General features: G+C 45.8%; 1 protein-coding gene across 1 annotated transcript in view; it reads left to right on the forward strand.

Annotated features, from left to right (window-relative positions):
* Nucleotides 1–6,252: 6,252 nt before the first annotated feature.
* Nucleotides 6,253–14,990, forward strand: part of LOC144098060 (uncharacterized) — a 75,893-nt gene continuing 67,155 nt past the window's right edge. The window contains exon 1 of the mRNA XM_077630619.1: nucleotides 6,253–6,309. The gene's annotated coding sequence lies outside the window, so the exon portion shown is untranslated. The remainder of the gene's footprint in view (nucleotides 6,310–14,990) is intronic.

Genomic DNA, 14,990 nt, shown 5'->3' on the forward strand with positions numbered 1-14,990 from the left:
CGTACGGCTGTGTCCGTCGAGGCCATCGGGCAATCGCGCACAGTGAGGTCGACGTCCAAACAGTCCACAATCAAGTACAACCGTGCCTTCGAGCGCAGAGACGTTTCGAAAATCACGAAATTTTAAAAAAGGACTGCTAGCAAAAACATTGGCAGGTTATGGGCGAAAACCAAGAGGAGACGCAGCAAGCTATGCAAACAGCAACGTAGTGCACGGACGCAGGCAGTCCAAGGTGGCGCCGCCGCTAGGCGTCGCCCGTTTTCGTGGAGGAATTTAAAAATGCCGCCAACCGGAGGTGCTTCGTTGGAAAGGTGTATATATGCTCCCGCAGGGAGCACAGTAGCGCGACTGTTTTCCCCGCGCCGCTCGTAACCCTATTCGCGGAGCAACAATCGCGTGATCACGCTGACGTATTTAGTTCCAAACCATGGCTGCTCATGTCCAGCACATGAGCTGGAGGGGAACAGCCGCTCCCATCTTGAGCACAGTCTCCATTGTTATCCGACTGAAGGGGTATTGTGAAGCCCCCACTGGGATGAGGATGGGGCGGGAGGTTCCCCATCTTGAACGCAGTCTGCTTTGTTGTCCGACTAAGGGGCTATTGTGGAGCCCCCACAGGGATGAGGAAGGTTGCTTCTAAACAGACTTCTCCTGAGGCTCCTGCCACACGAAAAGCAGCTTTCCCGCAGAGCTTGGAACAAAATGGCAGACCTTCGCGCAACTCTGCTCCCTGCGGAAACATATACAGGAAGACTAGCCTCCATAAGCGCTCAAAGCATCATGGGGCGATGAGCTACTTCGTGCGGGACAGTCGTTTTTTTTTTTTTTTTTTCAGGAACAGAGGGTGGCGATACTGAGATGTCCCGTTCCGTCCATGGCGCAGACTATTTTGGCGCAAACGTAGTGCGCAAAAGCCATAGTAGCGAAAACGCAATAGCACACGACGCCAATAAAAGGTTTTTGGTTTCCGAAGTGCGATTAGTGAACTTTTTAAAATAATAAAGCGAAACATTTTTTCTGCAAAGATATTTATTTTAAAAATGCGCCTGTGAAGCTCGAAATATTGGATTTTGTTGTGTGCAATACTTGGCCAGTAAGAAAGCCAGCCATCGCTTGTTTAGGGAAAATTTTACATCTACATGCTTTTCTACTAGTTTGTTGCAATTTATAGACAGGATATTAGATGTTAGCACATTCTTGATTATAAAGCAACGTTTTTTTTTTGATCAAACGTTGTGGTTCTGCAGTGGGTAGCTCTCCGCCCCATGATGCTTAGAGCGCCCATTGTGGTCCAGGTGGTCTCGAGGATGCTGCATGCAAACTCCCATAGGCGGGTGCCAGCTTTCCCTCTAGTTGATAGTAGGGAACTCTATGGGCTTCAGCCTACTCCCCCCCCCCCCTGCTTGGCCACAGTCTCGGCACGTTTGCGCATGCGCAGCAGACGACGCCTCTGCGCCCAGCATTGCTATTGTCTGCGACGACTGGCAAAGACTCCCAGTGGTCTGCAAAACCACATGACTTCCGGCCACGGTGTAAGAATAACAGCATGCTTCCGGCACACTTTTTGACCAGCAGATCGGAGAGCGAGGGCCCATCCTGAGTGTTCATTCCTCCTTGCACGAAAGAAAGAAGACGCCGTTTTCCTCCTCGCTGCCGCTGGCTCTTGGTCTACGAGAGAAAGACAGAGTAAATCGAATAGGCCCATGCCCGTGTCCGGGACGCACACGTGTTTAGAAACCTGCGGTAGTCACGCCCGGCTTTAACTTCGCATTATTTGTAAGTGCCGCGACCTCGGACGCGTTGCGCAAGCAATTAAGTCTACCATCGAGGACTGCATCGACCTGCCTTCGTCTTGGAAGCCACCGATCGAAGTGAATTTTTCGCCACAGTGGAGTACGTGCTACAGCTGGCTCCACCTGAATTTCGAAACCAACCGGTGTCGCATGGACAGCCCCGCCTGCCATCTTTTCCTGCATCATCTCGGCTCGCATATGGAGTTCATCATTGCCTTGCAAGAGTGCGCTACAGAATGATTGACGGCGCAGATAACGCACGCCGCTGCGTTATGAAATCACAGCCATGAGACCACCGAGACTATTTCCTCAAGTCAGGTTCCACCGGAACTAGCGCGGAATTCTGGCACATCCACACTATCCCGAACAACATCAACCGCACAAAAGGAAACCTGCCCCAAGTTTATGTCCGGGGACTTCGCTCTGCAACTCAAAGAAGAAAAGTCGCCATTGACCGCTTCCCCACAGTGCGGCAACGTGACTCACAGCCTTAACCCCCCCTCCTCCCCCCTCCCCCACGCCTTTCGCATCGCAGCTTTCGTTCTTTTGACCTAGTTGAGAGAAAACTGATGCCAACCAATATTTTTAACTTTACTCAACGTTTCGGGACCAACTCGGTCCCGTCTTCAGGGGTGACCAAAGTGTGCCAGCAGCAGCAGCAGCAGCAAAGGCAGCAACCCGCTGCTGCTTCTGGCACATTTTATTCACACCTGAAGAAGAAACCGAGTTGGTCCCGAAACGTTGGGTAAAGTTAGAAATATTGGTTGGCGTCAGTTTTCTCTCTACTATCTCAAGGACCCAAAAAGACGGGCTTCCGTCGAAAATGTTTTCGTTCAAATTGTTTTGACATCCTCCTTCCATGCTTACTTAAAGACGCTAGCTATATACTGCACCCTCCCCCCCCCCCCCCCCCCCAATCACCCCTGAAGATGGAGCCGAGCTGGCTTCGAAACGTTGGGTTTCTTTCAAAATCTGTCAAAATATTTAGTTTTCAAGAGCACGTTTTGCACCCCCGCTTTCACAGCACTGTGAAGAGCTTGTGAGATTGAGTATAGGAGGGGTTATTCAACCCCGTGCAAGCATTCGCTGAATGTCTTGGCTGCCGAGTTGTAGAATTCTTCACATTGCGTCGATCACGTTATCGACTGCCATTCTGCGTCATTGTGGTCATGCCGCGGGGAAATTCGCCTTGCATCTCAAGCCGCAACAATGGGCGAAGACAAACTACGGTTCCACGGCTAGAAAGTGGCAAGATACACCCCTGAAATAACACGGTTCTTTTCCACAGTCAACGATGTTAAAGTGTCAAAGGTAATAAGCGCTGATGCTGCTCGTTCTTGATTATAACAGTACCGGTACTTATTTATCTTTTTACATATTTATTCCTCAGAGGTTCATTGCGGGACATGCATGAGCGGTAGGGTTAAAACGAAAAAAATAAATACACATTTTATAAGATGATGGACAGTGATGAATGAGTTTCCTCGATGGCGGGCTCAAATAGTTGATGGCTGGTGAGGGTGGCCACTTCAGTCGGGAGGTCATTCCAGTCGCGGTAGTCTTGAGAATAAATGATTGTTTGAATATGCTGTGGTGCGGGCACGTTCAGGGTATACAGCTTTCGGAACTTCGGGTGATTGTGGCGGGAAATGTGATGCGAGCGTAAGATGATTTGATTGGGTTACGGAATACTGTGAAAGAATTTATGAAATAAACATAGGCGCGCTGCTTTACGACGGATGACCAGCAGTGCGGATATCGCTAAGGTGTCCCTTCTGAGTGGTGAATATTTACTGTTATGTATGCAGTGCTGTGTATTGTTGTTTTTTTCCTTTAAATTGTAAGCTGCGAGCTTAGTTTTCACAGTGCCTATATGCTTCGTATACCAGCTGCTTCTGTGTAACTGGCATTGGTAGTAAAGCAGATGCATAGAATGGGCACGCTGAAATGAAGCTCTCTTTCTGGTTTCTTTCCTGTACCATTATAAGTTTACTGAAGCCAGACTAAACAACTCCGCTAGGGTTATGTGTGAAATGGAATAGGAAGGTCTCTATTTTGTAATTGACGTTTTCGCGTTTATTTTTTTCATCTCGCTTTATATGCGACCATGTTGTATTAAACGGTTGCCGAGTAGGAAAATTCGTTTGTGTGAGTCATTATAGTGAGGGGCGTACCTCACACGCGCACCAGACAAACTTTATTTTATTCACACCTGCATGAGCAAAAATCCTCCTCTCTCTCAGTAATAAAAAAAGAAAATTTTGTTCGATTGCCATCCCCCCCTTTCTCCGAAAACAAATCCTGGCTACGTGCCTGAATGTAATCGCATTGACTTTACCAATAAAAATGAGATGTCTTTTTTTCCCGCGCTGTTTAAACCTCGGTCCTACAAACTGGGCATCCTATCCACAAATGTGCACTAAGGAGAATCTGAAGTTCGCATGTCCGCACACATTACCGCGTTGTAATGACGTCGAGGATAAATAAAGAAACGGATATCACCGACACCGGCAATGGTCGGAAGCGAAATGCGGTGGCGTAAAAACCGTTCTTGGGCGCGAAGCTGTGAGGCTACGCTGCACCGCCACTAACTTCCTAAAGGTGATCTCGAAGTCCTTTTCAGTTCTTAACATCGTGACTGACTTTGAATTAGGTGGCGAAAAAAAGATGTTCCATTTGTAAATACAGTTTTCTCATCAATAAATGCGTCTTTAGCTGCGAAAAATACCAACATATCCTTAAAAACACATACAATCAATTTTTAGCATAGAAGGATACAACTCCATGATCGGAATCAGTTCGTAACGATGTGCAAGGCAGGACTCAGCTTTTTAATGCCCGACTATATAAAACAAGCCAGAGGCATCAATATTCTTGAGCTTTTTATTTCGCCTAGCCATACGCTTCTCGTTTAGGTCATAACAAAAACTTTCTTTCTTGTCGCGGAAAAATTCTGTATGGCGGTCATGAATGTGGGTGAGCTTCACTAATTAAAGCATTACGTCGTATCCGACTATAACAACATAAACCGGATCATGCTGTTCGGAATAGTCCTTCAAGTACAGAATTGTAGGAATTTTACGATCCTAAAAGTTCAGACTAATCGTTTTATGACATGTACACTTTATCTCTAGAGCCCGATAGCAGTCCAAGTAACGGTTAATTTCCCATTGGCCTCAAGTGCTCATTCCCATTGTTTCAGCCTAACTGCTAAATACTCGGCGGAATCAACAAGTACTGACAGCATCCTTCGCGCACGTCCCGCTAAATAACTTTCCAGGGTGCCAATTTTCTCAGCAAAAAAAAAGAAAGAAAAAGAAAAACAGCGGGACGGGAATGGCGCGAGAGGACAAAATTTCGGAGGCTGCATGGCTAACCACCCTTGATATTCAAGATAGAAGACACACACGTGATCTTACATTGAATATGCTTCTTACCTGATGAACTTGCGATGTAACAGGGAGGAAGAAATGTGCAACCGAACGGCGATGCGTTCGTGCGTCTGTTCGCCTCTGCTGCGCCATGTGAACGCAGGCACAGCGTGCAGCCGTACTCAACGTTTATAAACGTTGGGCGTACACGCTTGTGCCAAAGTGGCCACGACAAAAAAAACGGCTTTTCGCTGACATCGCTTACAAAGGCAGTAGTTTTCTGCGCTTGTAACGTTCGCTGTTAAAAGCGGGACAGCGTTTTGAAAAGCGCGGCGACCGCTCTTAGAGTGAAGTCATATTTCCATGAGGCCACAGTTGCGAACATGGAGGAAGGAAAATTGTGGTTAAGGTTAGCTTCAAAACGCGGCTTAATCGTTTGCCTCTTTATGAATATGCGGCAGTTAACAGGTGGTTGCGCCTTCTCTGAGCTGGGTTATCATTCATCAGTGGCGTCTTTCAAGAGTTGAGCTATCGTGGCAGACTCAGCATCTGGTAAGTGGTCACTTCTCTACCAAATGCGTAGTTCAAGCAGTGCTGAGCAGTTCTCCTGAAAGCCGCAAGTGGCGTGACACTCTGCTAACCTCAAACCACCTCAGAGCACCGTGCATCAGCGTCACGGAGCTCAGAGTCGGCTAATTCAACAGATCATTGTGAAAAATTTTGCAACTAACATAATTAAATACTTTTGTTGAGAGCTAAACTGAACTGCTACACTTAATTGTATTTTTAAATTAAAACTTTAAAGTCAGTAAAAACTTTGTTTGCGTGCGCCTTTTCGACTTAATTTTGCGTACTAAAGAAATCCAGCGCTTTACACACAAGGTAGCGCCACATCACGGCACACGGACGAAGTTAATCTGGCAACCTGCAGACGGCTAGAGGCAGTCGAAATGGCGCTGCAGTATCGCATGTTAAAAGGTTCGTTAAGCGGACGTGGACATGGACGTGGTCGGCGAGTGGCCTCGGCGAATAACGCACCAATTATAATGGCACAGGGGCAGAGTTTAAGCAATAGCAGCAGCAGCAGCAGCAGCAGCAGCAGCAGCAGCAGCAGCAGCTCGAGCGATGCTGGATCGGACAAGACGGTGAGTAGTCTCTTTCCTTGCACCACGTCGTTCTGTGAATTGTCCATTTGACCAGTGTGAAAAGACTAGTGAAACGTATACGAAATGCGCCGCTCTCGAATCAGTGTTAGTATGCGCATTTTTAGACGATCACAAGTGCTGATGCCGACACTACGAAAATTCGAAGGCCAAAATGGCTGATGGGCACGTGTATGTATGTTCACATGCATGGCCACAGAGTTTTCAGGGGGGTGCTACTGTGTTGTGGTTCGCGGAGAGAACTTGGCAAAGAAAATGAAGATGCGGCGAGAGAGAGTGAAACAGCTTTATTGCCGTAGAATGCCAGGGTTCAAGACAGGCGGGCTTGAAGATGCGGCGATTGCCTCGCTTTGAAGAGCTCAACGGCGTCCCGATGGAGAGGATGAAAGGATAGATGGTGTTGTTACCACAGCAACCGCTTGGCCCTCGCCACCATCCTAGCGGAGTTCGCACGAGCGGTGCTGTTAAGCCTCCCGAGCTTTCCGTTTCTGGAGTTTTCCATTTTACTTTCAAACGAACAGGCGCAGTGTGTGTCTGTGTAGCGTTCTGCACATGACGGGTCGGCGTGCTGCGTCTTGTGCTTGCTTTGCAGCGACAGCCGTCGGTGACCGCCTTCACGCGTCTGTGTCCGAGCCGGACGCGCCTCTTTCTCGCTTGACCAGGAGAACGAACGCTCTGTTTGGAGCTCGTTCAGGACGGGCAGCAGGTGGCTGTGGCTAATCTCGAACAAAACGGTGTAGTGTGCGTTAAATGGAATCAATCATGCATTCTTACTGCGCACTACTTCTGGGGTGGAAATGGTGCCTGTTTTCAACGGTTCACAGCTGCGTTTAAACCTGCGGTCACGTCGAGACCACTGGGGGTCTAGCTACATTGTGCTTTGTAGTGGAATATTTTTTTTTGTAGCGAAAGCTTCACTACGCTACCTCGTAACGATGTCGCGGTGCTTGAGGTTTTGACCTTCAAGTGAGCCAGAAGTAAAACCTCATACGGCGCGGTTCAGGTGGCCCCAGATATATGTGAAACAGTTACCACGACATTTCCTTTCTTTAAAACCGGTTGGGGTGTCCACCGATATATGTGAGACAATTACTGCGTAATTTCCTTTCTTCAAAAGCAATTTTAAAAACAAATCTTCAGCTGCACTCGTTGGCGTTCATAACGTTGTAGCGGAAACGCGGCAATGAAGTTGTAGACCGCCGGCGTTCTTTGCGTTCATTGGCGTTAGTGCTCACACCGCTTTAGACTCCGATGATTATGAGGAAAAGAAGGCGCATGACTGGCTCCCCAGTGCAATGGACGCCTCAATCGCGCTTTGAGGTACGTGGCTGTGGGTAGAGACCGATGTGGGCTGCATGCACTAGCGCTGACAACGTTGTGGCAGACGCTCCACTGCAGCAATAAGCCGTAGTGTACATTGGGTGGCTCGGCTTGAACCAGTAGGTAGGCCCGTGCACTTTCCTTTTTCCTTCTTCCTCTCAGCAACATAAGTCAGTCAGTCGTCTGTATCACAACGTGTGACAAGCATGCAGAGGAGAGCCCGCCGCTGCTAAACGGCGGCACAGACAAGAGAAGATAAACTCTTCCGATCCTAATGTTGTCGCCTCGCAGCTGGCTACTCAACAAAGAGAGAATGAGCGTCAGAAGGCGAATAGAGCAGCGGAGACGCCCGAACAGAGAGAGGAACGCCTTTCTAGACCTTCCTAACGTAATAGACTGCGCATAGACGCTGAAATGGAGGCTATGGAAGGCGCCGGTCAACTGGAACCAACAGAAGATGATGTGAAGGCCCGTCGTGTGACTGATCACACCATTAGAATTTCCTAAAAACAACCTCAGCCAAGGAAAGGTACCTCTCGCTACGTATACTTTGGCATAGCCGATCAAAGCCACTGCCAATTTTTATGTGTATCTGCGTTGTTCAGAGTGCACTTTGTGTCTGAAAGTTTTGGAAGGAGGCTCATTAATAAAATCAATAAGCCTTAAATGCAGTTTTTGCCGTAATGAAACGAGATGAGCGCATACGGCGCCCGTGTGCTGTGCGATGTTATTGTACGTTGAAGATCCCCATGTGGTCGAAATTATTCCCGAGCCCTCCACTATGGCACCTCTTTCTTCCTTTCTTCTTTCACTCCATCCTTTACCCTTCCCTTAAGGCGCGGTTCGGGTGTCCACAGAGTCATGTGATACATTTACTGCGCCATTTTCTTTCCTAAAAACAATTTTAAACTCGCCGAACACCTCCCTTGTTTGAAATTGAGAATTACCCTTAGAATATGTTAAAACTGAATTTAAAGTGATTGAGTACCTTCTCGGTGGACACCTCAACCTCGTCTCTGGATTGAAGCAGGGAGTGAAGGGAAGACAGGAAAAGGCGTTGTAGTGGCCGGTGGTGGTGTTAATCATTCGTACGGATATTTAGATGACTATGTGTGAGTAGATGGGGGTATCACCTGGGATTCTTTATCCTGTACTGACATGGCGCACATGAAGGCCGAGCTTATGTGTCGGGCACCGCAACCACACTGTGAAGGAAAAAAAGATATGCCGCCACCGTCTGGAAGACGTTGAAGTAACGAGTGTTAGGTGTTTCGTAGCGCAATCTATCGTCCATGCGATGTATTACCACGGGATCAGGCTACTTTTCCATACCTCACGGCGAGCGGTCGCCTACCGCCTTGAGGTCGGATATTTTTTTACCAATGTTGGCCGAAAAAGTTTTTTGACTCTTTGGAGGGCCATTTGGGCTTACCTCAAGACGGTAGGTGCTCGGTCGCCGTGAGATATGAAATTGTGAGCTGCCGAGTGCTGACGTCACGGCTGCCATATTAAGCCTAACTATGACTAAATATTAACCTAATTAGGCGATATTGATATCTAACATGTTCTACTCATCGAGCCCGTTACGAATATGCCGTTAGCTAGATCATGACGTTATAGGTAAATTATAAGCAATTAAATTTAAGCCTGATCATAACTGAATATTAATTTAGTTACTATTGGTGTCTAACCTTTTATAGTCATCTAGAGGATTCCAAGAACCTGATTCGTTATTCGTTTTGTAACGATAGCTACGTTACGGTCGCATTTCGAGCCCTCAGCTTGGCGGCGCCGCCACGCTGTCACGTGGTTGGTCACGTGGCGCGGAGCAGCTGCCGGCGGCGCGGTGCCGTGGCTGAGCATGTGGTTGGTCACGTGACCAAGTTCTACTCGGCCATCTCTAGCTATCGCGTCACTCCAGGTTTAACCAAAGCTAAACTACTGCCAATTTTTTGATGACCCATTAATTAGTGAGTTATAAGCGATTAAACACAATCTCGTGACTAGCAATTATGACGTCACAAAATCAGTCACTCAGCAGTCAATCACGAATTCGATATAGTGATGACGTCATTAATAAATCACCAGTTGGCTTGCTATATCAATTTACTAAGGGGCCGCAATCTTGAATTCCTCGGACGAAATTTCACACCAAATTGAGGTGGTAGCGTACCCCATGAAATCGGGAAACGTGATGAAAAAATTGGTGATGGTTTCGCTCTGATTAAACCCGGAGTGACGCGATAGCTACAGCTGGCCGAGTGGAACTTGGTCACGTGACCAACCACGGGACGAACCACGTGATCAGCCACGGCGCCGTGCCGCCGGCAGTTGCTTCGCACAACGTGATCAACCACGTGACCGCGTGGCGGTGCAGCCACATGGTTGCGCACCGCCACAGAGTCCCTCGTTTACTACAAGCACATTTGGATAATTAAAAGGGATATCGGCAAACACTGTAGCCATTCCACTAGGGCGCCATATACAACATTTTATATGCAGTGGGCTGACCACAAGGCTTTCGCCAAGCACACTTTAGAATTTACAATGCGACCGGTAATACTTTCGTTAACACAAATAATTTATTAAAGTTTGTTTTTGATGTTCCGAAACCAGATGGCAGTAGTTTAATAAGTAATTTAAGTTGTAATTAGGTAGGAATGCATTCCTAGAAGTTAAGTTTAAGTAGAGTGAAATAAACGGTTAGTTGTAAACTATATTTCTCAGATACAGGTCGAAGTTACAATAAATGTGAAGGCGTATTTGTTTCATCTCGAAGTCTCTTAGCCAATATACCTGTATGATAACAGGGCTAATTTTCTTCTTGTTTGAGACTTGTTCATGGTTGCATGTCACTCGGCCAGCTAGCTTCAATAAGCAGTCGAACGGGTAGTGTACACCCTTTGTGAATAGTGACCATGATCTGTTGCGACCATAAAAAGCAGTATAGTTGAGATATGCGGCAGAATATTACTAAGCTGTACAAATTCACATCACCTTTGGTCATAAATACTATGGAACTTAAATGCACCAATTCGCAAGGCAACTGCAGGCCTGCGTATTGAGTATATACTAGCCTGAATAGACTCTGAAATGCTGGAGACCCTGGTCGGCGTTTTTGAGGCATCCGTCTCATTCGCCGCCTTTCCGCACTCTCCAGCGTCCTTACGCTAGACATATATTAGTGTGGGACTGTAAAAAGAATGCAAAGTTAAGTGGCCCTGTCCGTGACAAAAATTACTGTGGGACTATAAAAAGAACAAAAAATAAAGTGTCCCTGCCCGTGCTACTATGGATAAGAAGCTTAAACCAATTAAAAAGGTAAAAGAAAAGGGATTGGGCCAATAAGAATTTGGGGAAGAAAAGGATGAGGGCAGAGGGGAAGGAGCGGGCAGGTAGGCTCAGGGATTTATTTTGAACAGGGATTTATTTTGAACAGGAAGAGTAGTTGCTATACAGTGTGTTCTTGAGCCTGTCTAACATTTTGTAAATTATATGTCTTCCTTCTACAGGAAGTGTTCAGGAAGGTCTGTTGAAATTTCAGGGCTGGTATGGTGTGGCGAGAGGGCTTGAGGGAATAAGATGTTAGGCTTGAGGATAGTGTAGTCCGAGAGTGCTGAATGGGCTTGGGGATGGTTGGGCCCTTTTGTCTGGAGAGGGGTGCTGGGCTGAAAAACTAAAGAATAGTAAGTAACCCCGTCCCGCCCCCATGGGGATATATGTTGTTGTGGAGGTTGCGTTGAGTTTAGAGGTGGGAGTCCAAGAGTGGTGCGTATGGTATTGGATGTGTAAGGTGATTTTGTTGTGTGGTTTGTGTTGGAGACCTTTAAGGTGGGGTTTTACATGTTTTGAGTGATTGAGATGTAGTGATATGTACTTTGCGTTTTGAGGTTGAGTTGTTTTTATTTACATTTTTTAAAGTTTTCTCATTGGGAGCTGTTTACGTTTTACATTTTCCCTTTCTTTATAGGACTGCGCGTATTAGGTGAGGGAAGAAAAGTTATATAATAGAATAAATAGTGGGAAGTTAAGGTTGAAAGAAGGCAGACTCCAAATAGAGTACTGAGGGGGTATTTTTTCCTTTCCACCTTTCATTTTATTCCCTTTGTCCTCTCTTTCTGGCCTTATTTCGTAGTTGTGCATTATTTTTATAGCATGGTGCCATGCCGTTCCTTGTTTGTTTGGAGGCGGAGTGGTCTATGCGCTTGTTGCCATTAGAGTTGAAGATTAACTAGCTCGCTGCAAAGAGGGATGCCAACTCCATGTCGTTGGAAGTGGGGAAAGCCCCTCTCGTTGTGTATGAAGGAAGAGAGCTCGTAGACGGACGAGGTCGCTCTGACTCTTTGGGAGGTGGCGAGGGCCACTCCTTGCCGTTAAGAAAGGGGCAAGCCCGACTCCTTATGATTGGTCGTTGGGAGGGGTCGAGGCCCACTCCTTGGCTTTGGGAGAGGGCCAAGCCTGACTCCTTTTAATTGATCGTTGGCAAGGGGGCGATGCACGCTCCTTGCTGTTGGGAGAGCGGCAAGCCCGAATCCTTATGGTTGCTCGTTGGGAGGGGGCGAAGCCCACTCCTTGGCGTGGGGAGAGGGCCAAGCCCGACTCATTGTAGTCAGGAATAGCATGCGAATGAAGCAGTTTTAGTAAGATTCTTTGATCTGGGAGAGTCTATTTCCTCAGAGATGGGGATCGTCCTATGATAGTTTATTTTACAAGGTGGCCCTTGTGGAGGGGAAGAGTGGTAAGGAGTAGGCATATAGGGAGGTATGGGTCCCTTATTTAAGAACTTAAACAATTGTGAGGATGGCAAGAGTTGGAGTAGGCGCTATAAATATTTATAAAGGGGTTGTTGAGCATATTTGGAGTGACGAGTTTAATAGATGGGTAAGTAGGAGATCAATGATAAAATATTTAGAAGAAAGAAATAAAAATAAAAGTGATATATTATGTAAAATGAATAATTATTTTTTTTATTTATTCATACTGTTAACCCTCTGCATGAGGGTTATTACAGGGAGGGAAACATATACAGACACAAGTGCAATTCTCTTCGCTAAAAAAAAGAAACACTCAAATGCACAGAATTTGCACAGCAATCTTCCAGGAACGCGTTCACACCTATCACAAATTTTTCTACATCTGTTTGGTCCACAACGTCACTTGGTAGTTGATTCCAAGTTTCTACAGCATCAGGAAAAAAGGAGTTGCCATAGACATCAGTACGTGTAATAATAGGTTGTAATACCTTACTGTGATTTTTCCGAGGGCAACGCTTCAGGGGAGGTGTAACATGGTGATGTTTATTAACTTTGACTTTATCATTCATTATCAGAAAAAAAAAGTTTCAATTTCTGCTATGTTCTTCTTACTTCTAGTGATTCTAACTGACACTCTTTTAGCATTGCTGTGACTGAATCAGTGCGGCGGTATTTAGAGCATATAAAACGTGCTGACATCCTTTGCAATCTTTCCAGTTGCCGTTTTAAACCCTTTTGATGAGGATTCCACACTGCACTTGCGTACTCTTTGATTGGCCGCGCGAACGTCTTGTACGCAATCAATTTAATTTCTCTAGTCGCATTCGGCAACTTCCTCCTCAGGAAACAGACCTTCTGGTAGGCTTTTAAATAGACATTTTCAATATGGGTGCGCCAGTCAAAATTATTTGTTAATGTCACTCCCAAGTACTTGAGACACTTTACTTGATCTAAGGAATTTTCACCGATATTGTATCGTAGCATCATAACATTCTGCTTCCTTGTTATTTGCATGTAATTAGATTTTTGGTAGTTTACTTCCATACCCCATTTCAGGCACCACGAGTTTAACGACTGAAGACACCTATTTATGTTCATCTGATCTGCCGGGGAAGCCACAGGAGAGTAAATTAAACAATCATCGGCAAAAAGTTTCATTCTGACAGGCGATTCGACGATAGCAGAAATATCATTTATATACAGTAAAAACAAAAGCGGACCTAAAACGGAGCCCTGTGGCACCCCCGACAGAACTTCACGCCTATCCGATACTGCACTTTCTATTTTGACGACTTGACAGCGGTTACTTAGATAGGCCTGAATCCATAGTACTATATTTTCAGCGATTCCTAATCTGCGTAGTTTAAAAAGAAGCTTATGATGCGGAACTTTATCGAAAGCCTTCGAGAAGTCTACACAGACCACATCTACCTGCTGACGTTCATCTATAGCCTTGCAAAAGTCGTTCACTGTTTCAATTAACTGCGTTACTGTCGAAAGGCCGGTCCGAAAACCATGCTGAAATGGACACAATAGGTCATTTATTTCCAAAAAATGAAGGATGTGTTTAGCTATTATGTGTTCAAAAACCTTGCAACATACGGAAGTGAGTGAAACTGGCCTGTAGTTTTTTACAAGAAGTCGATTACCGCCTTTAAATACCAGAACTACTATTGCGCTGCGCCAGTCACGAGGTAAAGAATGATCCCGCAATGACTTTTCAAGTAAAATTTGCAAATAATATGATAACCACTCAGCATACCGTTTAAGGAATTCCGTCGGTATTTCATCGAGACCGCTCGATTTCTTCGGGTCCAGAGACAGCAGCTGCTCACAGATGCCCTCCCTATTGATGCGAATCTCGTGCCTTGAGTATGGCAACGGGTAAATTGTTGTATGATCACTCTCAATATCATTGTCATCCCTACTAAAGACCGACTGGAAGAAATCAATAAACAGATTTGCAATATCGTTTTTATCAGTCACCTCATCGTCCCCATCCATTACCTGTGTGATCGCGTTCTTTTTCGCTGAAAAATAATGCCAGAACTTTTGTGGTGAGCTTGTGAGAAAATTAGTCAGTGTTGTATTGAAGTAAGTTTTTTTTCGAATCTAATAACACTGTTTTGAGCTTCTTTTTGATGTTTCAAAGTTCTGTCGCTCTATTTTTTTCTTTCGTAGCCTTTTTACCTTGCGCTTTAACTGAATGATCTCTCTAGTGATCCAAGGATTGAGCTGCTTCGATTTCTTTGAGCGAGTGGGAACAAACCTATCAATGCAATATTTCAGTGTGCCCTTAAAACGTTGCCACAATTCCTCGACACTTTCATGGTGTGATGCAGTTGCAAACTGATTCAAGTTTTCTTCTAAGACGTCTAAGATAGACGTATCGTCTGCCCGGCTGTAATCTCTGACCCGTATTAAAACATGCGATTTTTTGCGAACTTGTGTGTTCAATCGCACATTCAAACAGATCATCTTGTGGTCAGATAATCCCGGCTTGACAGATATAGTGTGGTCTGCCACTTTAGGGGATAAGAAAACCAAGTCCAACAATGACTGGGACCTCGATGTAACCCTTGTAAAATC

The sequence above is a fragment of the Amblyomma americanum genome, chromosome 7 (assembly GCF_052857255.1).
Source record: "Amblyomma americanum isolate KBUSLIRL-KWMA chromosome 7, ASM5285725v1, whole genome shotgun sequence".
NCBI lineage: Eukaryota > Metazoa > Arthropoda > Arachnida > Ixodida > Ixodidae > Amblyomma > Amblyomma americanum.